Source organism: Protopterus annectens, chromosome 14.part0 (assembly GCF_019279795.1).
Source record: "Protopterus annectens isolate FY-2018-M chromosome 14.part0, PAN1.0, whole genome shotgun sequence".
Taxonomy (NCBI): domain Eukaryota; kingdom Metazoa; phylum Chordata; order Ceratodontiformes; family Protopteridae; genus Protopterus; species Protopterus annectens.
The window spans coordinates 967330204-967353466 of record NC_056748.1 but is presented as its reverse complement, the minus strand read 5'-3'; positions in this window follow the sequence as shown (position 1 = coordinate 967353466).

The window sequence follows — 23263 nt, the reverse complement described above, 5'->3', positions numbered from 1 at the left end:
ACCGCCTCGCTCATGATCTCACAGGTGCCACTGGTATTCCTTGGACTGGTGAGCAGGTCCGGCACCACTATGCCAACTTGAAGTGGAAAAAGAGGGAGCTCTTGGATGAGTGGGTCCAAGAAGAAAGGCAAAGGGGTGATGTCCCAGCAGTGTGTAAATATTCATATCAATAACTGTTTACCAAAGTCCCGCCTGTGTATGTGATGGATAGGTATGGCTAAATATTTCTCTATTCCCTTTACAACTGCAGCTGAGCAGACTGTGAATCAGGAAGCCCATGCCAGTAGACTGCAAAGGCTGTGCTGCGAGGCTGGTGAGTAACAATCCTGCTTGTAGTAGTCATACCAAATAAATATAAAGTAGTAGAAAGTCACCTGGCAGTATAAAAACTGTGCATGGGTTGTACTGAATAAACCAGACAACATGACAGTAATAGTCCCATATAGGTGATATTTCAATAAACCTGTAACTGCCTGGCAATAAAGTTCTAAATCCTGGACTGGTTGTGTTTACTCTAGTATTGTATGGCATTTAGTGTTGCAGTCTCTGAATAGTAATGTTGTGTTGACCACTGTTACCCACACTGTGCTATATAAAAAATATTTCTAGGAATGTCTGTATAAGACTTTTATAAATACAAGATTGGATTGTACAACCAAGAGAGACTTAGACAGAAAACACTGAGAGGACAGCAGTTTCTAAATTGCTCACTCTGATGAAACTCTAATTGTTGTATTTTTAGCACACACAGCCATGGTTCAAATCCTGGGAGTGGTAGTAAGCTGTATGCATAATCATACCTCTCAACTGTACAGATTTTCATAGAATGTCCAGATAATTGGCTCATATTTTTGGCCTGTTCCTCTATCTCCATGCAAATCACTAGGATGATCTCAGAATTGTAGTCGCTAAATAATGACATACATTTGATTTGCAGACCTCAAATCCTTCAGGAAATGTATATTAAAACAAATCCTGTTACTCTAGCAACTCTCCAAGTTTATAACAGCAATATTCAAAATATGTCCCTATTTATACCCCCATGTTGTCAATATTTGTCCAGTGTGTGTGCATTAAGAGAATGAGAGGTATGGGCATAATATTAACTAGGAATATGAGAATATGTGCAGAAACAGTCAAGTAGTGTTAACAAACATTCCCCCCACAGGTCTGTCATATAAGGAAACTGTAACTGCCTAGCAATAAAGATTTAAATCCTGGACTGGTAGTGTGTACTCTAGTGTTGTATGGCCTGACATGTAGCATTCACCAACATCTGATATCAGAATAATACTGTTGTGTCAACCACTGTTTCTCACACTGTGCTACATAAAAATATGTCTAGGAATGTCTGTATAAGACTGTTGTAATTACAAGGTCAGATTGTACAACCAAGAGAGACTTAGACAGAAAACACTGAAGGAACAGACATCGGTGTCTAAATAGTTCACTCTGATGAAACAGAAATTGTTGCATTTTTAGCAGACACAGGTTTGAATCCTGGCAGTGGTAGTAAGCTGTATGCATAATCATACCTCTCAACTGTACAGATTTTCCCAGAATGTCCAGATATTTGTCTCATATTTTTGGCCTGTTCCTCTTTTTTCTGGGTAAATGAGTGGTATGATCTCATGATTGCAGTCACCAAATAATGATATACATTTGAGTGTAAGACTTCAAATCCTTCAGAAAATGTATATTAAAACAAATCCTGTTACTCTAGAAACTGTCTAAAAGTTTATGAGCAATATTCAAAATATGTCCCTATTTATACCCCATGTTGTCAAGCTTTGTCCAGATGTTGTGCATTAAGAGATTGAGAGGTATGTGCATAATTACAACTAGGAATCTGAGAATATGTGTAGAAACAGTCAGGTAGTGTTAACAAACATTCCCTCCACAGGTCTACCAGGTAAGAGAAGTAGAATTTAGCTATAAGACAGTTGAAGTATACACTGGGTACAAACATACCACTGCCCAAACCAAGGCCATAGGGTATTGTAATAATACCTGTAGAGCAATGCTTAGAGCAATGATCACTAAAGTTGTGAGTACTGCAAGGATATATAAGTTGTTAATTGTCATCTCTCTCTCCACCCCACCATATCTGCAACAATAATCTTAACACACAAATCAATGGGTATGTTTATACAAAACCTACTGTTGGGACATATGTCCTATTGTTCAACAAATATTGAAATGTGTTTCTATTAATGTTCCATGTTGAAATACTATCATTGGTGGCCTGTTGCTATCAATGTAACCTGCATGCTGTTGTAATAGCCACTGTGGTTCCATATATGCATGTGTTCTGTTTGCTATGCAACTGTTCCAAATCTGGTGTTTTGGGTTAATGGGACTATCTATGCATGCTGTTATAACTAATCCTGGATTGTAAAACGAAGTACAGAAGGAATCACCATTGGAGAGCACACCTCTGTTGTAATCCAAACAAAGTCTTTTATTTAAATACAAATAAAATAAGCACTTTCGCGTAGAGAAACTACGCTTCTTCAGATGTCTGAAGTTGTTTGCTAAGCCGTTCAGAAGGTCTCTTCATCTATCAGCAACAGTTCTTATCTATTTATTTAATCCTGGATTGTGTTGACTATTACTAACCCACATATGTTCTAAAACTGCAACACCATAGCACATTTGGGAAGGCCAATCCCAGCGGACCCACCTCTCCCCACCTCATCTGGACATGGCACCAGGCCACAGCACGTCTGTGACCCACCTTGGGACCTCCTCTCCCACTGGTCCTGCACCACCTTCAGGTGAAACCGCCTCGGAGGATGGGGCTAATCCCTGCCCTGGGAGTGGGCATGGACAAGATCCTGTCACCCAAAGTCAGGTCCAGGGATTGGTGCATAGCAAGCTCCGAAGGGAGTTTGGAGATTTGCTATGCCAGATTGAGGGCCACGTGGTGCAATTAGAGGGTCAGCCTGCCTCTTCTGCTCAGCCCCCAGCACAGTCACCTTTGGGGCTGTGAAGGTGTAGTGGTGACTCCCCATGGGTGGGGACCTCAGTCCCACTGTTTCCATTTGGGGGCTCATGGGATTCCGATTTCCAAACAACCCTCCCCGTTCAAGGTGTTTATCCCCCACATGTGTCATATACTGCCCTGTATACTGTCTTGTCTGTCTTGTTTGTCTTCCTACCCAAGCTACCTCCCCAAATATATCTACTATCATTCCCCAACATCCCACTCTCACCTTAAAAAAAAAAGGTCAATCTGTTCCCCCCCAAAATTTCTCCCCATACATAGCTGTCCATTTCATACATGTGTCCACTGGACAAATGTAATCTGGTCTAATTGGCTTCACAACACATTATTGTTGTCCTCACCCCTCTCTCAGGGAGTTGAGTGTTCAAATATACCTCCAAATTCAGTATATATGCACAGCTGTTGCTGTAGAAGAAATGGACAGCTATGGACCTACCCTACAACCATCCTGCACATCCCTAGCTACTTTCCCTATTGCCTTTCCCTCTTTGTGTCCACTTTTCACCACTTTCCTATCACCCCTTTTTCTTTTCTTTTAAAGAAATTAGTGCGGGGGTAAGCGAAAGTAAGAACTTTTAAGCAGTAGTAAGTGGGATTAAGCCTGTTTGTGCAATGCTAAGCAATGCCTACACATATTAAGCACTTTTCAGGCTAACTGTCTGTCTGTAAGCATATTTAACCGGAAGTTAGCATTGCTTACCACCACGCAAACCCACACAAACCTGCTTACAACTACTTAAAAGTGCTTAATCACTCTGTATCCAACAGGCCTTGTTCTGCCCAGCAACAAAATAATCAACCCTTGCAAGGCTTGAACCCAAGACCCTGCACACCATAGGTGCAGCAAGTTACCACCAAGCCATTTGAGCTGTAGATATGTGTGATGTTTTCTCAAACATATCATGCAGCACAGTCATTCAGCAGTAGGGAAAACATATTTATATATGTATATGTCTGTATATATATATATATATATATATATATATATATATATATACACACATTAAAATCTCGAATTTCTGAAAACTTGAACCTCATATGGTTGAGCTCATATGATCGAGTTTTCAGAAATTCAAAATTCTAAAGTATAAAAAAACTTTAATTTAGTTGAATATAATGTTTTTGTAGGGGGAAAGCCCTCCTGCACACTCTCTACTTAAATATATCATCTCCGTGATCACACTATAGGGAGGAAATGTGAAATCTTAAGTTCTGCGCTTCTGCATACAACGTGGAATGGGAGATTTCCCTTTTTCTCACTGTAGCACAATCTTGGAGTTGGTATATTTAAGTAGCAGGGGTGTGGGGGGTGCAGAGGGCTTGCCCCTTTGCAGAAATGATGTATTTGACTATTTTTTTTTTTACTTTACTTCTGAATTTTGAGTTTCTGAAAACTCGATCATATGGTATTGACTATATGAAGTTCGAGTTTTCAGAAATTTGAGATTCTGAAGTGAAACCCTATATATATATATATATATATATATATATATATATATATATATATATATATATATATATATATATATATATATATATATATATATATATATGTGTGTGTGTGTGTGTGTGTGTGTGTGTGTGTGTGTGTGTCTGTGTGTATCTATTGCATTTAGACATCGGAGCCACACTCTGAACCTCTCACTGCAAAACATCTAACCAAAGGCACTCTAAATGCAGATGAAAGGGCTCAAAATAGGGATCTCTTGTAATTATTGCCATTATCCCTTCCTCCACAGCTGAGCTGATCTGCCTTGCAACAAAATAACCAACACTTGCAAGTCTTGAACCCAGGACCATGCACAACATAGCCACAACAAGTTACCAGTTAACAATCTCACCTGCAAGATCTTGGGATGATTTCTCTAACATATCATGCAGAACAGTCAGTCTACCATAGGGAATGTATAATGTGGAAGCACTAAACATTCTAATGATACACACACACACACACACACACACACACACACACACACACACACACACACACACACATATATATATATATATATATATATATATATATATATATATATATATATATATATATACTGCTCAATATTTGAGTTGTTAGGCTTCTGCTACATACCTACAATCAACTGCATTACAGGGTGAGTTAAGTACAGACTTGCAGTGTTAAAGATTGTACTACATTTTATTTTTCTATTTAATTATTTAATTGAATATTGTGGTCTGCGTCCCTCTAGTTATTTATTTTTCTATTTAATTGTTTCATAGAATACTGTGGTCTCCCTCTCTCTCTCTCTCTCTCTCTCTTTGCAGTTAGTTTCCTGCCCTCCCTTCCTGTTCTTCTTCTGGTATTAATCTTGGTGGCTTTGGAATTGCCTGCCCCTCCTGTAAATTTATGTTTGAATACTCCTCCTAGGACTATCTCATTTGCTCACTCAACTAAGTACAGTGAGATCATATTTTGACTTCAGACACTCCTACCAGTCCCCTCTGTTCAGCTCTATCCCAGCTCTATTCCAGTCTCGTATCACTAGCTCATTCTACCTAATACAGAGAGAACATTTGTGAAGGGCAAGCCACTTAGGTCCTTAATTTTGAATTATCTTCTGTTTCTCCTTTCTCCCTTTCCACTTTACAAAAATACATTTTCTAAGCTTGTTTCCTGCATTTCCTGTAACTAGCCTAGTGCAGATACAGATTTGCTGTAACCAGGACTGTTTGTAAGCTTCTGAGCCCCCAAACCCTTTCTGTGTTGGAGGGAAGCCTTCATGGGTACTGGAATCATAGAGCGAAGGGGAAGTGGCACCCCCCTACACTTATGAGGAAATGGTGCATTCCCGATTTCCCGGCGCTTTTCGTTTAAACTTTCTGCTGACATCAGTAGAGATGCCGTGTTATGTCCAGGAGGAGGGTATTGCCATTAGAATCAGAGGAAGCAAGCCATTTCAGGAGCAGAGAGGGATTCCACAAAGGTAGGTAGTGCCATTTATGCAGCAGAGAGGGATTCCGGTAGTGCCGGTAGTTTTGAATGTTAGCCTCTTGCCTTTCTGTTGTTCTGGTTCCTCCGTGTTTTTTTTTTCTTTTTCACCATCCTACATTTTCTGATATGAAATACAGAACTGTAATATACACTATACCATTATTTGACTGTGTAATCCTCAATTATTTAGCTAGAAATCAAAAGTTTATTAGGGACAGGGTGAAAATATGAGACTAAATCAGGGACAGCTGAGAAACGTAAGCGTAACATAATGAAACAGTAAATCTTGCTTGTTGCACCTAATGAAATTGTTGCAAATTGTTCAGCTATAATGAGGCTCAGGTTATAATCTTGTAAAAGAAAATATTAAAATGAAGCTTGTTTCAGAAAAGGTACCTCCGCTAGTATTTAGACATTGCAACCAGACAGCTCACAACTATTTCTCCCAGTTTCTCATGTGACATTTCTTGCACTGATACCAGAAGGGAATGAATGCCACTGCAAAACACTATGTCACTTACTGCCTTTTCTTTAAGAACCAGTTTATTAGCCAGCCTCTCCCAAGGTGTGTATAATTGGTCAGTGGAGCTTGACAGATGCTGACTTGTCTCGATATCAGCTGTTTAGCTCTTAACTTGCTATCTCTAAGATTACAGATACAGATATAATCAGGGTAGTCAGGCTTCCACTTTATAGAACTTGATGTTAGCAGAAAATATAATGTGAATTAACATGCATTTACATGTAATACACCACCTTGTGTCTTTTTTTAGGTCTGCTTACTGCTATATCAGCTGTAATTGTGCGATGGTGCGGCAGTACAGACAGTATCAGCTTCCTAAATGAATGCCAATACTAAATTTGCGGTCACGGCTGAAGCGCTAATGTGCTAACATGCCTATTGTTTTTATTGTTTGAACTGTAACAAACTGTTTTTTATATTAATTGCAAGCAGTTTTACAAAAAGATTTTTGTTTGTTTTATTTTTCCTTGCTTAGAGATTTTTTTTACAGAGAACCTGGAGACCTAGATAAAACTGCAGGCAAATAAAATCAGGGAGAGTTTTTAATAGTGCATTCATCAGTTGTTGTTGTGTCTTTCAGCTTTTCCCGGTTAGGGGTTGCCACAGCGGAACTCCTGTCCGCTAATGATTGGTAGTTGATTTTTATGTGCCGAGTTACCAGCCCTGATGCACAACCTTCAATGAAGGTACGCCCATTCACGCATGTCGCCACGCTGAAGACGCTCTAGCTGAGAATCGAACCAGACAGCGTCTTACTGTGAGGCGACAGTACCATAACTAAATGGACCTTGTATAATAATGTATTTCTAATGAATGTCCTGCAATCTACTTGATCCTTGTCAGTCTGGGTTTATATCAAATCAGGCACAGCCAAGGGAGCCCGCAGGATTTTTTGCAGGGGGGGTGCAAACCCAAGCCCCGCCCACACTGCCCCACCCCCTATGCTGCCCCACCCACCCACCCACGCAGCCTTTCCAGTGTCCCATTACTTGGCTATTTCTCCCCATTTTATAGAAATTGTTCAAATCTGTGTGCATACTTGTTTTATTCTTTACTTCTACAATGACTGCAGATATCTGGATTTCATTTACAACTTTTATTTCAAATTTTATAGCACAGATACTGACAGACATTTACTAAACCTAAACAAAGCAATAGTCTTACAATGAAAACAGACTTAGCATTAAAACTTCTCTACCTTTGAAACCCACATTCAATGAAACAGCATCGAAACCCACATTTCACGAACATGCATCTGGCCAGTGGCAGGGTAAGTTTACCTTTGGCCCGTTTCCAAATCATAGGCTCCTTGCACACATTTTTAGAAACATGCAAGAGTTCTTCGATTCACCTTCCTGACTATTATACTACATAATAATTGAATTATATCCCTTGTATAACACAGCACCACTTGTTAGAGCGTGTTTTAAATTTATAGTTCTGAGCATCTTTCCTTTAAGTAATGAAACAAATCATATGAACCAATAATGACAGCCTGCCCAATTCAGAACATTTCAACCATAAAGGAACACTCAAATTTCTGTCATAAAATCCACCAATATCAATCAGTATGCAGAATCTCTGCAGAAGTAAAAGTCATCTGAATAATTCCACATTAAAGAGATCTGAAACCAATGAAGAGGTTGTTGCTAGAAAAAAACTTTATATTTCCGTGTTTCATTTACAAATTCAGTGCCTGTTGCCCTTGAAGAATAAATTGCATGTGCTACATTAAAATAAATGGTAAGTTGATATATTGCAATAGGGAATGGGTGGCAGGCTGAAAAGCAGGTTCATAGTTATTAGGTGTCTCATCCAAAGGAGGACATACTAAGAACTGCAGTACCATACCCCCTTAAAATACAAATGTACATGTTGTATGAATAGAACCTACAGCCCTTTGCATCAAGATGCATGTATGCTACCTGCTGTGCTAACACTGCTTTAAAATTCTATACCACAATAATGATACCATTTGCTAAACAAAACAGTTGCACATAAATTCCACCTGTTACAGCTAACTAGGGCATTTCTCTGTCACACACACACCTCAACTTTAGTGCAAGAAATACATAAACAGATTGATTTTTTCAAAGTTACAACTGTAAACTCTGTGAACATGGTGTGCATTTGCTTTTGACAGAAAGGTATAAGGGAACTCATGGCTATGTATATAGTTGAATCTCTCTGTACTGAAGTACTCCCTACCATGATGCTGCTTAACTAGTGTGTTTGCATTCAGAAACTTACAGTTTTTATACTGAATTTTTATAGCTACATGAATTAGAAAATAACCAATTTCCTTTTCAGAGCCTAAGCTAAAAGGTACACTCCTTACAAGCACTGCTTCCCCTGGTAAACATATATATATATATATATATATATATATATATATATATATATATATATATATATATATATATATATATATATATATATATATATATATATATATATATATGTATATATATATATATATATATAATATCTATGCGCATCAGAGACCTAGTTTAAGACAGATGACAGCACTCCTTTAATGCAGGATTTCAATACCTGCCACAAGTTCAGGCCTATCACCAGAGATGAAAAGGTGATGGTGTCTACATATTCATAAACAACATATTCTTAAACAACATTTCATCTCCAGACTTGCTATGTGAGATAATGACGTGGAATTCCTCTGCATCCAGCTTAGCATTAACAAAACTCCTTACTGTGTCATACCTAACTATAGGTCCCCTCTATGTACCCCATCAGTCCATATCTCCTACCTAACTAATATGGTGACCCTATGCATTAAGCCAACACCATTATTCTAGGAGACTTCAATCACATTTTCTTCCAAAATTGCCATTTTGAGGAAGGATTATTAGGGAGAGCAACATTTTGAGCCAAAATTGGGGACAATGGAGAGGTTTGGATATTCCTAATTCTACAAAGCGATTTGCACATACCTCTCAACCTCTTAATGCAGGAAATCTGGACAAGGCTAAATATATTGGGGGAACATACAAACACTACTAAAAATTGCTCTTGTATAAACTTGACAGTTGATAGAATAACAGGTCTTGCATTAGCATGCATTTTTCTGAAGGTTATGACGTCTGAAACTCAAATGTCTCATTTAGTGACTTCATTGTATGAGGAACAAACCAAAAATAAGAAGCAAATATCTATTCATTCTGCAAAGATATGGACAACTGAGAGGTATAGTTCAACCAGGGCTGTCTGAGTTTGCTCCAGTATCACATAGTCCCAACACATCAGCGAACCAAACACATAAGTACACAAAAACATACTCTGAGGCTCTAAATAAAAATCTACCTAAGCAACAGAGACCTCCAAAGCAGACATCCAAGCAAACGCCACCTCAAAACAAAACATGCACAACACATATCCCACAAAGTCAGTGTGCCAAGCAGCCACAGCCCATAAGGCTGAATAACAAACCTGATACTCTTGTAATAGGTGACTCTATTGTCAGACACACTGACATCCCGCTCACCAGGCTGAATAAAGAGAAGGTCACAGTGAGCTGCCTGTCGGGTGCTAGGATCCACCACATAACGCAAGCACTCAGGTCACTCCAAAGCAAATACAAATATGACTCAGTCATTGTACATGCTGGTGTGAATAACCTGAGGCGTACCTCCTTGGACTACATGAAAAGAGACAGAGGAGCTCTATGATCATGTAGCCCAGGCTGGTATGACCCTGACCTTGAGCAGCATCTTACCCTCACCTAGAATGATGCCACAGTGCAAAGACAAAGTGATAGATTTTAACAATTGGCTAAAATTTTGGTGTCATTCAAAGGGGATCCAGTGTCTGTCAGCCTGGGATGACATGCTCGACAAGCCAACATTGCTTCGCTAGGGACGGCTTGCACCCATCACCACTGGGCTTTCGGATATTGGCAAAGGCTCTTGCCACCCCCATAGTGCCTTTTTTAGGCAAGGCTCAAAAGTCAAACCCACCCCCATAGACAGCACAAGGAACAAGAAACTAAGGGTAATGCTGCTAAATGCCAGAAGTCTTAACCTCAAGATGCACGCACTCAAAGCTCTCCTCAGTATGAAGAACATCGATATCTGTGCAGTGACAGAAACCTGGTTCAAGGCTCCAGAGAGCACCCCAGCACTACCAGGCTATACCTCATATCATGCTTTTTGACCCCAAAACCCGGATCGAACCACAAAAGGAGGGGGAGTTTCCATATTTATCAAGGATATCCACACCTCCAGGTTAGTGGCATTGCAGGAAGTATCGGAGACCATCCATGTGCAACTAACAGTGGGCAAGACTACTTTTCAGTTTATAGCATCCTACAGACCACCCTCTCAAAGTCAGGCATCCCACTCGGCTTTCCTGAAAACATTGGAGAACATGAAGATCTCTCCGAACACCATTATATTGGGCGACTTCAACTACCCAAACATTGACTGGGAGCACTACTCGAGCTCCAGCACCTTAGCCCAAAGGTTCCTGGAAATTATAAACTCAAATGCTATGGAACAACTAGTCACCACTCCCACAAGAGGGGACAACATACTAGACCTGATCATTACCAACATGGGGAATCTATGCTCCACACCAGAAGTATATCCCTCATTGGTAAGATCAGACCATAAATTAATTTCACTGGATGACCACATCCCGAACCCACCCCCAGCCCAGAAAACCACAGTGAAAAACTTCTCAAAAGCGAACTTCTCACTTCTCAAAACCAAAGTGGAATCCTTCAAGGCCCCAGGGCCAGTGGAAACTAGGGCCCAAACTGCAGAATCCTATATAAACGCATTATATGGACATTTCCAGGAATGCATGGATCATGCTATTCCAAACAAAACCAAGACCTAATCATCCAAAGGCAGGCGTCCAGTCTGGTGGACCCCTGCCATAAATAAACTGTACAACAGAAGGAGGAAGCTACTATATGACAGAGCAAAATCCATAATAGGGAAGGCATCTCTGATCAGTACTAGCAAAAAATTACAATCCCTCAAAATCCTCCAAGGCCAGCTTCGAGAGAAAAATTGCACAGGACACCAAAGACAAACATAAGGCTTTTTTCAGTTATGTTAGAAACCTGGGATGCAACTCCCAGACTTGTTCTGAGTTGATTCTAAATGACAAAAAGTACACTGAACCCACAGACATCGCCAATATCCTGGCAGACAGGTTCAGTGCAAACTTCTCCACCCCCTTCCCCCCAAAAGAGCAAGTATCTATCCCGGCAGAGGGCTGTCTCCCAAACACCTCTGATGCTCAGGTGAAGGCTGCCCTCTCCAAAGCAAAAAAACACTGCTTCCATGGGACCAGATGATGTCCCAGGTTGCGTCCTACATGAACTCCAAGAGGAACTAATCCCTCAAATAAAACAGCTATACAATCTCAGCCTCACTACAGGATATGTGCCCACAGAATGGTGTACAGCAACAGTGGTCCCACTCCACAAAGGTGGAACCTCTACGGACCCTGGAAACTATCGCCCCATAAGCCTGACTAGCTTAGTCTGCAAGGCTATGGAGAGGATCATCATGGAGCTCATAAACAAAGACATTGGGGACCTACAGACACTAGATCCTACCCAGTTCGGCTTTGTCAAGTGATAGAAAATGTCGCCTAACCCCAGCCGCATTTAGCCGATCCACTCATTTACTATATGCACCCCCCCATACTGCATTACAAATACTAGCTCCCACCTGGTTATGTTTCCACAGATTTTTCTATATGTCTACCAGGTTGGCTAAAATGTGTGTGTGTATATGTGTGTGCTTGCACGTACATGTCTATATCTGTGTATGTGAGTGCCTGCTTATGTTGGTGTGCTTTGGAAGTATGGAAACTTGCTTTGAATAGTTGTGAACATATTTTTTGAAGCTGACCAACACTTACAGCTTTTCATTCTGGACTTGTAGACCATGCTAACTAAGATTTGGTCAGGGGAAAATCACTTGGAATAATAGAGACCCATCTCATTACTCTCAGCTTTGTAAAATACCAGAAAAAAATGACTAATCAACTAAAAGACTGTTTCTGCAAGTATACTCTCTTTACAAACTACCGACGACGTTTAAAAGGACCACAGCACACTTGTCCTACTCACATGCATTAGCAGTCTCCTTAGAAATACAGATGCAGAAAAATAGGCAACAGTGATCTACAATGACCTTTCTAAAGTATTTTACTCTTTGCACACCATAAAATCTACCTACAAAGTACTGGTTAACAGCACTCTCTCTCAACCACTTTCAGTCTCCTCTGGCAAGCATCAGGATCCAGACTGCCTCCAGTCTTATTTACTAGCTTTGTTAATGCATTTGTATCCCTATTCCCAAACTTTGACCACATTCTTCATGCTAAAATCCCACCTATATAGCACTCGGATACATCTCCCAGCTTCACCTATGCAGTACTTTCACTTAACCACTTGTATATATGTTAGCCATGTTAACAGGCATGGGACTTATTATGAATAAAAACAAACTGATACAATGACTTTTGGAAACCCAAAAAGACTTTTGTGAAGTACAGACAGGCTGCATCCTTGCACCATCTTTGACAGCTAACAATGTTAATGTAATATCAATGCCTTAGAATTACGTCAGGGACACTTGTTATAAAGCCCCACAAACTTTGATGAGATACTAATCTCAGCAAACGTACTCCAGATGACTGCATAAAATAAAACGCTTAAAGACAAGAGAAATACTGTAAGTAGAGACAAACAAGACTTAGGTGGATAAGTAGCTTTGCTTTTTAACTTCTAAGGTATTTGTAGTACCTTGTAGTAATGTATGCACTTTTTTCTTCGTACCATTTGCATTATAATAATAACCACAACAGAACACACTTAAAAGTTTCTCAGTCCAGTCCACTTCCCAGAAATAATACTAAGCCATGGACAACAGGTTTTACTACCCATGCTGCTCCGAGCAAAGCATGAATTTCTTACTAAGGCCCATTCATTCATTCATCTTCTGAGACATGTTTTATCCTAGTCAGGATCACTAAGGAAGCAGGGTTTATCTTAGCAATCAGCAGACAAAACACAGAAACCAGTGCTAGACAGGATGCATGTATATGTACAGACAGACACACACAAACACACCATATACAATGGACATCTACTGGCAATTTACAGGCCTCTCAATTCTCCTGTCCATCCATCCATTACCTCCTTTTTGCACATGGTGGTCAGAGTGCCACATCAATAGTGACGGTCATCTAGAGGCAATGATCATAGTGCCAGGAGGCTAGCCCTGCCTTGGCCGTCATTCCATATCTCTCACACACATGGCCTATTTAGAGTGTCCAATCTACCCTACTGCAGGTCTTTGGAATGTGGGAGGAAGTTGGAGCACCTGCAAAAAAACCCTCAGAATACATGGAGGACATGCAGACTCTGCACAGAAGGCACCCAAGTCCAGAATCAAACTGGAAAACTTCCTGCTGTGAGATGACAATGCCAACTGCATCTGTAGGATACATGGAATAAAACTGGAGGTCCATGGTGGCAGAGCGGTGCAGTGGCTAATGCTGCTGCCTCACACCACTTGGTTTTCTAGTTCAGTTCCCAGTCGATATGCCCTCTGTGTACAATTTGCATGTTTATCCTTTATCTTATCCATTTGGGTTTTCCACAGGGTCTCTGCTCTTCTCCTAATTTCCAAAGGCATACTGATACTTGAAAAAAAAAGGGATCCTCTAAATTGCCTGCAAGCATGCTGGTAAAAAACATGCCCTGCAGTGGACTGGAATCACACCCAGATCTGGACTTCCTGACTGCCAAGATAAGCCCAAGCTCGCTCATCACCTCCTGCACTGGATAAAGCAGGTATCCAAGAATGAATGGATAAATCGCACAATGAAAACATTAACCTGCATACATATATATAAATGCATGTGCATATAAAGAGTCTGCACTTAACGTAAATTCATTATCCTTGTGTGTGCAATGATTCAAGATTTTCGAGGGACTGATTCATGCAACTTGAGAACACTAACACAAACTCACACTTTCAGTACGTTTTCTATGGCTCCTGTAAGAGTTAACAGTGTAGTGTGATATACAACTCTCAGCTGTCCCTGATTTTCCAGGATGTCCCCGACTATGTCACAAATGTTATCTTTGCCCCTATTAATTCCTCCTAAGACTAGTGACATTTGGAGAAATGGTGGTGAGCTACACCTACTAAATAATGACAGTATTTGGAGTTACAGACTTGTTTTACTTCACTATATATCAATTCACATTATCTTATTTTAATAACATTTCAGGTTAACAGTACTGTCTTTTTAAAAACGTGTCCCTGATTATTTCTGGATGTGTCCCTATTTAGTTGAGAGCTATAACACAACAGTCAGGTACGCCAAAGAACGCATCACCTGCAAGAAAAGTACTTTTTCAAAACAAACACCGCAATAAGGAAATAACACTGAACTGCAATTTTCATTCGGTGGCTGCCTAGCCGTTTTCACTGGAAGTTAACAGCCAGCACCCATCTTTACCAACATACAACCCACTCAGCTCAACAAACTGAAACAGTGCGATACACACTTACTCTGAAAGTGTCCCATCTTCCGCTCGTTTCCTCCCGCTTGCAAATCCGTCCGTTTCAATTCCCGCTCGTGGTCCCATTTTCCGCTTGCAAACCCCAAAACCATCCATCCATGTGAGTTCCCGCTTACAAAACTCGAAAATATGTGCGCGATGATGTCAGCACGACCGCAACCATTCTTCTTAAAGAAGAACACATGATGTCAGCACGGACTTCTTTCTTCTTAAAGAAGAACGTCCAAAAAAAAAAAACAAAACTTTTTTTTTAAATTATAATAGTCGGCCGATTCCAGGGGGGTGCAAGTGCACCCCCTTGCACCTGCCTGCGGGCGCCCTTGGGCACAGCACTGAGATTACTCTGAAAATGATGGTTACTGGTTTTCTTATCAAGAGAAATCAGTGTCCGTTTTCCAACTTTATATTTCATGGTCTCCCTTGGTGTTACTGACTGTCAGTCAAGGAAACAATATTTTATTCTATCAACTTTCCAAAATTATGCAAGCAATGTTTAAAATGAGTCCCTGGCTTTTGTCCCTCCCCCCAGTAAATTTTGGCTTTTTCCAGATTGCTTGTGCTGTGAAGTTGAGAGATGTAGTGAGTGTCAAATGGATTTTACAAGGAGTTGAGAGCTTCAGAAGAAGAGAAGTTTAGTGCTACTTATGCTAAGTTACTGGTATTGTTAATAGCACAACAGGTAATATACTTGCTTTTGATGCAGAAGGCTCTGTGTTCTACTCCCACAGTATGCAGATAGATCACTAATACTGTACTCTGTTGTACTTTAAAGGGAGTGAATGTTCCAGTCCTATGAATGTCCTCCTCTGGAGGAGTTATCGAGTAACTATGTTTCTTATCAGTTTGCCATCCATTGCAAAATTACTACCTTGCCATTTTTTAATGTAGCATAGGCAGTTTATTCTTCAAGGTAACAGGCACTTTATTTGTAGATGAAACAATGAAATATAAAGTTGTTTTCTAGCAGCAACCTCTTCATTAGTTACAGATCCCTTTAATGTGGAATTATTTAGATGATTACTTCTGAATAGATTTTGTATATTTACTAATATTGTTGGATTGTAATGACAGAAGTTTGAGCGGTCTTTAATGGTTGAAATTTTCTGAAATGGATAGTTTAGTCATTATTGGTTCATTCATTCTGTTTCATTGCTTACTAAAAGACTGTTCCAAACTACAAATTTAAAACACATTCTAACAAGTGGTGTATTATACAAGGAATATTATTTAATACAAATCAGGTTAATACAATCAGGAAGGTGAATCAAAGAATGCATACATGTATGCTTGCTCACAGGATGCAGAAGATCAAATAGGAGAAGAGACCAGTCAGCGATGGAGTCCCCCAGAGTTTGGTGCTGAGACTTTTTCTGTTTGGGATATACATCTCAAAAGTAGAAGGAAATACAAAAGGGCTTTGGCCAACTAAGTTTGAGATGACTGCAAGCTAGGAGCAGTTATGGAATCCCTAAATGACTTAGCCATCATGCAGGAAGGTTTGTCCCAAACAATAAATGGTGCCAGAATCATGAATTGAAACTAAACTCCAAGAAATATGTTACTGTAGCCTTTGGGACGTCATCTACTCCAGGGAACTGCCAAATTGACAATGCCCCCAGAGAAGTGACCAAGTTGTTTGGCATTTGGGAACTTGTGTGTACAGTGACCTAACGTCTGACCAACATGTGCCCAGAGTCATAAGAAAGTCTTTCTATATTGCACAGCTTATAAACAAATTGATTTTGACTAGATCTAGAGATGTTATTATCCCCCTTTACAAAGCACTCATTAGGTCAATCATTTTGTATAATGCCCACTTTGGCATGTATCTGTCCAGACCCATGCAGCATCTCTAGATCTAGTCAAAATCAATTTTAGTAAGGATATAAGTCCTAAACAATAGGTCTTGCATGGACCACCTCAAAGATTTATCACTATACTCAGTATAGTGCTTAGAGTTGACATGTCTGGTATACAAGGCATCCTCTGACCTAATATAGATGGACCTACTGAACATCAAAAAGTCAAATGGCATCAGAAATACTCAGTCCAGGTATCTAAACTGAATGTTGTGGAGAGATGGATATATATCACAGAGGCCACCACTGTTCCAGAACAGACTATACATTCAAGTAAAACAAAGCTCATCCCTGTCCACATTCAAATGCAACTGGGATCTAAGGATGGGTAATAGAAAATGTACCCCAGGATTGACCTTCATGCCACTAATGGATAGAGGCAGTTCCTAAATGCTGCATCCCTTACATGGGTCCCCTCAAATTATCTATAGTATGATCACATTTATTCTCACTAGGGCTAATATACAATTATAAGCCATGTGATAGGTAAGACCAATCAGGAAATGTTAATTCAAGCACCAAAAGGGAAAGTGGCTAAGCTTAAAATGTCCTCCAAGTGAACCTATGTTGTGGTAGCAAATAGTTTACAAAAGTGCCCTTTTTAGATCACTAAGTGCCCCTCTCACCCTTGCCCCCCCCAGTCTTCAACAGCTTCCGGTGTCTTTAGAAGCCTTCTAGCTTATCAGTAGAAGGGGTAAGTACTAGGTAGCCTATCTACCACAAGAGTGGTTTCTAGCCCAGAAATTGTAGTTTATTGGCCATTTGGGCAGTTTTTCATCTCTTTTAACTTTCTGGTTTAAAAGCCTGCCTTTGCACTTGTTTCCCACCTTTCCTGTAACTAATCTAGTCCATATACAGATTTGCTGTATCTAGGACTGTTTGTAAAGCATCTGAGCTGCCCCAAGTCTTTCTGTGTTGGAGGGAAGCTTTCTAGCTTATCAGTGAGAGTGGTAAGCACCAGGTAGCCTATCTACCACAAGAGTGGTTTCTGGCCCAGAAATTGTAGTTTATTGGCCGTTTGGCAGTTTTTTCATCTCTTTCAACGTTCTGGTTTAAAAGCCAACATTTGCACTTGGTTCCCACTTTTCCTGTAACTAGTCTAGTCCAGATACAGATTTGATGTATCCAGGACTGTTTGTAAGCTTCTGATCCCCCAAGCCTTTCTGTGTTGGAGGGAAGCTTGCTAGCTTATCAGTGGGAGTGGTAAGCACTAGGTAGCCTATCTACCACAAGAGTGGTTTCTGGCCTAGAAAATGTAGTTTGTTGGTCGTTTGGCAGTTTTACCATCCCTTTCAACTTACTGGTTTAAAAGCCCGCATTTGCGCTTGTTTGCCATCTTTCCTGTAACTAGTCTAGTCCAGATGCAGATTTGCTGTATCCAGGACTGTTTGTAAGCTTCTGAGCTCCCCAAGCCTTTCTGTCTTGGAGGGAAGCCTTCTATCTTACCAGTGGGGTGGTAAGCACTAGGTAGTCTATCTACCACAAGAGTGGTTTCTGGCCTAGAAATTGTAGTTTATTGGTCGTTTGGAAGTTTTTCCATATCTTTCAACTTTCTGGTTTAAAATCCTGCATTTGCATTTGTGTCCCACCTTTCCTGTAACTAGACTAGTCCAGATACAGATTTGCTATATCCAGGACTGTTTGTAAGCTTCTGAGCCCTTCTGTGTTGGAGGGAAGCTTTCTAGTTTATCAGTGGGAGCGGTAAGCACTAGGTAGCCTATCTATCACAAGAGTGGTTTCTGGCCCAGAAAATATAGTTTATTGGCCGTTTGGCAGTTTTTCCATCTCTTTCAACCTACTGGTTTAAAAGCTCGTGTTTGCGCTTGTTTCCCACCTTTCTTGTAACTAGTCTAGTCCAGATACAGATTTGCTGTATCCAGGACTGCTTGTAAGCTTCTGAGCCCCCAAGCCTTTCTGTGTTGGAGAGAAGCCTTCTAGCTTATCTATGGGAGTGGTAAGCACTAGGTAGCCTATCTATCACAAGAATGGTTTCTGGCCCAGAAATTGTAGTTTATTGGCTGTTTGGGCAGTTTTTCCATCTCTTTCAACTTTCTGGTTTAAAAACCTGCAGTTGCGCTTGTTTCTCACCTTTCCTGTACATAGTGTAGTCCATGTACAGATTTGCTGTATCCAGGACTGTTTGTAAGCTTCTAAGCCCCCCAAGCCTTTCTGTGTTGGAGGTAAGCATTCTAGCTTATCAGTGGGAGTGGTAAGCACTAGGTAGCCTATCTACCACAAGATTCAGGTACAGATTCTTAGTTTTAACACTTGAATTTGCTTATTCATGCTCAACACTTGTTCAGAACTTGTTGTTAGCACTAAATAAGCTACAAATTACTACAGCACTCAACCTTCCTCTTTACCTAGAGGAAAACAGTTTTTGTACTTACTTTCCTCACGTGCTTAGAGAAAAACAGCTGTTATACTCACTTTCCTCACTTGTCTAGAGGAAAGTAATTTTTTATTCAGGCATGTCCAAGGGTCAGCTCTCAGTGTTCTCTCCTGTCTATCTGATGAATCTGGGCATCTTGGGGCAATGTAGCAATTGACTCATGTACACAGACAGCCCTCTCCTCCTACCACCCAACACCGCAACCTGTGAGAGATGCACTTATCTAGCCAAACTGGAGGTAAAGCTCTCTCCAACCAAGACTGAACTTGACAGTCAAGAGGAAAAGGTAAACACTTGCACCACACCACACTCATCACATAGTTCCACTAAACCTACACCACCAAAATCCACACATAGAAACACAAAAATATTTGCGGCGGCTCTCAATAATAATCTGCTCAAGCAACAAAGATCTTCAAAGCAGAAACACCATCTGTGCAGTGACTGAGACCTGGTTCAAGGCTCTAGAGACCAATCCTGCATTACCAGGCTATAATTCATACCACACTTTTTGGCCATCTAACCTGGACCAGAACACCAAAGGCAGAGGTGTTTCCATATTCATTAAGGATATCCACACCTCCAAGCTAGTTGCGCAGCACAATGCATCCGAGGTTATCCAAGTGCAACTAACTCTGGGCAAAACATCAATCCAAATTGTAGCTTGCTACAGACCCCCCACCATGCCCCAGGATTCCCACTCCTCTTTTCTTGATATACTGGAAAATATTAGGGTTCAACCAAACACTCTAATGATGGGTGATTTCAACTACCCCACCATTAACTGGAAAAACTGCTCATGTACCAACTCCTTCACTAAACCCTTTCTGGAATTCATAAATTTCAATGTCCTGGATCAACTTATCCACACCCCCATTAGGGGCAACAATATCCTAGACCTAGTCATTACCAACAGGAGTGACCAGTGTTTCACACCTGAAGTCAACTCCTCATTGGTCAGATCCAACCATAAGCTAATCAACCTAGATATCTGCATCCCGCCCCAACCCACCATTAAGGAAACCATGGTAAAAAATTTCTCCAAAGCCAAATTTATGCTTCTTAAGACAGAAGTGGTGAATTTCATGACACCCATGCAGATGGACAATACAGTTACGACTGCTGAATCCTACACAAATGCACTCTATAAGCACTTACATGAGTGCATGGCTCATGCTATCCCAAACAGAACCAAGACACTATCCTCCAAAGAAAGGAAGCAAATTTGGTGGTCCCCTGTCATAAACTCTACAACAGAAGGAAAAAAACTGTCGCAAAAGGGAATAAAATCCCAATGAGTGGAGGAACTCCCTGGTCAGCCTCAGTAAGAAGCTGAGATCCCTTATAGGATCCTCCAAAGCTAGCTATGAAAACAGAATCACCACTGATTCTAAGGGCAACCACAAAGCATTCTATAGCTATGTTAAATATCTCAGTGGCAACACCCAGATCTGCTCTGAGTTACAGCACAACGGCATGAAAATTACAGAACCAACTGATATAGCCAACATCCTGGCAGATAGGTTCAGTGCTAACTTTACCCCCCCCTCTCATCTCCTAAAGGGCCAGTATCTATACAGGAAGAATGCAGAGTCCATGTAATCACATCTATGCAGGTAAAATATGCACTGTCTAAAACCAAAAACACAGCATCCATGGGTCTGGACAACATCCCAGGCTGCATTTTACATGAACTTCAGAACAAACTGGCTCCCCACCTGAGCACCATGTTCAGTCATAGTCTCATGTCAGGCTTTGTGCCCACTGAATGGCACACAGCAACAGTTATCCCACTCCACAAAGGGAGAGCCACCACTGTTCCTAGGAACTATCGCCCTATTAGCCTGATGAGCCTGGTCTGCAAGGCCATGGAATGTATCATCATGGAACTCATAAACAAAGACATTGGTAACTTCCAAACTCTGGACCCCACCCAGTTCGGGTTTGTGAAAGGCAGATCATACCTTCTGAACCTGATCGACTTCTTTGAGGCAGTCACCAAAGCCATAGGCGAGGGTAAGGTGGTTCACACAGCCTATCTTGACCTTGCCAAGGCTTTCGACACAATCCCCCATTTTGGAATTATAGCAAAACTCACTAAACTTGGTATAAATCCGTATGTCACAAGATGGGTTGCCAACTGGCTCACTGACAGAACCCACAGTGTAAAAGTCGCAGACTCCAAATCTGACTTCAAACCTGTGACAAGTGGAGTACCACAGGGTTCAGTCCCGGAACCTCTCCTGTTTGGTATCTACTTCTGTGAAGTACAGGCTGACACAGAAGGCTTCTGGCTAATGTAGTTTGCAGATGACTGCAAACTAGGAGCCATAGTTGAGTCCCCAAATGATGTGGACATCCTATAGAAGGGCCTCACTGAGACAGATGCCTGGTGTCAGAGGCATGGCCTTAAGCCCAATACCAAAAAGTGCATTGTCATCCCCTTTGGTAAAAACTCTGTACCCATGAACTACCACATAAACGGCAGTCTACTTAATACTGAATGTGTGATAGGAGACCTTGGGTCCCAGGTGGAAAGTAATCTCTCCTTTGATAATCACATCGCCACAGTAGTCAGGAAATCCTTCTATGTGGCACACCTCATCAAAAAAGGGTTTTCATCCAGGAAAAAGAGTTCATTGTTCCCCTCTACTCTGCACTCATTAGATCCATTATAGAATACAATGCCCTTTTTGGAATGTACCTCACAAGACATCTGCAGCAGCTGGAAAGGCCACAGAATTACCTCACAAAGAGGATAACTGGCCTCAAACAGATGCCCTACACTGACCATCTCAAAACACTCCAGTTTTACTCTGTAGCATATTGCCTACTCTGAGGAGATCTCTGCCTAGCATATACAGCTATGTTAAACCCAGAGCTGTTGGACATGCTACACCTAAAGAAATCACAATCCCTCCGAGATACATGCTCTAGGACCTAAACCTTGTCACTACAATAAACAGGACATGCTGGAGGGATAGATTCTTATCCCAGAGACTTCCTATACTCTGGAACAAGCTACCCATTCATGTCAAGCAAAGTTCCTTATTAGCACTCTTCAAGAAAAATCTTGATGAGTTAATGGGAAATAGGAAATAGACCCTGGGGATCACTTCTGTGGCTCTGCTGAACAGGGGCACAGGAAATTAACTTTTTTGGGTGGCATAAGCCAGGAACCTTGTTGGCTAGGCTTACTTAGGCCCTTGGGCCGATAGCCTAGTACCTACCTATGAACCTATATATATATATATATATATATATATATATATATATATATATACACACACACACACACACACACACACACACACACACACACACACACACACACACACATATAAATACTTATAGGTATATATAAAGAGAGTATATATAGAGGGTGCACAGCATATCAAACAGCCATTATTCCTACAGTTGCCACCTTTTCAAATGGCCAGTGTTTGATTCTTTCCTACAAATGAGAATTATCACATGAAACATATACTTACACACAATGCAAAGGACATGACACAACACTCAGTTTGCATACATATAAATGTTTATTTGTGTACTATTTTGATTGCAAGGAATACCCACTGTTGATGTGCATGTGGACAACTGTATGAGGTCCCCTGACCTTTTTTCCTGTTTATGTCTTCCAGGTACAATGTCCCAGGAACACCTGCCTGCATACCACACCCTTGGAAAATGATTCTATAATCCAGTTCCTCATAGTCCATCATACCATCCTCTTTGGGTGCAGGGCTCAGGATCTGCAGGAGAGGACCATCCTGTGGAACAAGCTCGTCTACAGGGTAAATGATGTCAGCCCGCAGAACTGCAATTATGAGCAGGTGCAGCATCACTGCACAGATCTGATCCACCACACCCATCAGCTAGTCGCTGCAGTTAGGAGGGACCAGCTAGCCAAAGGTGGGGGTCATGGCATCCAGCCCCCACTGACACATACTG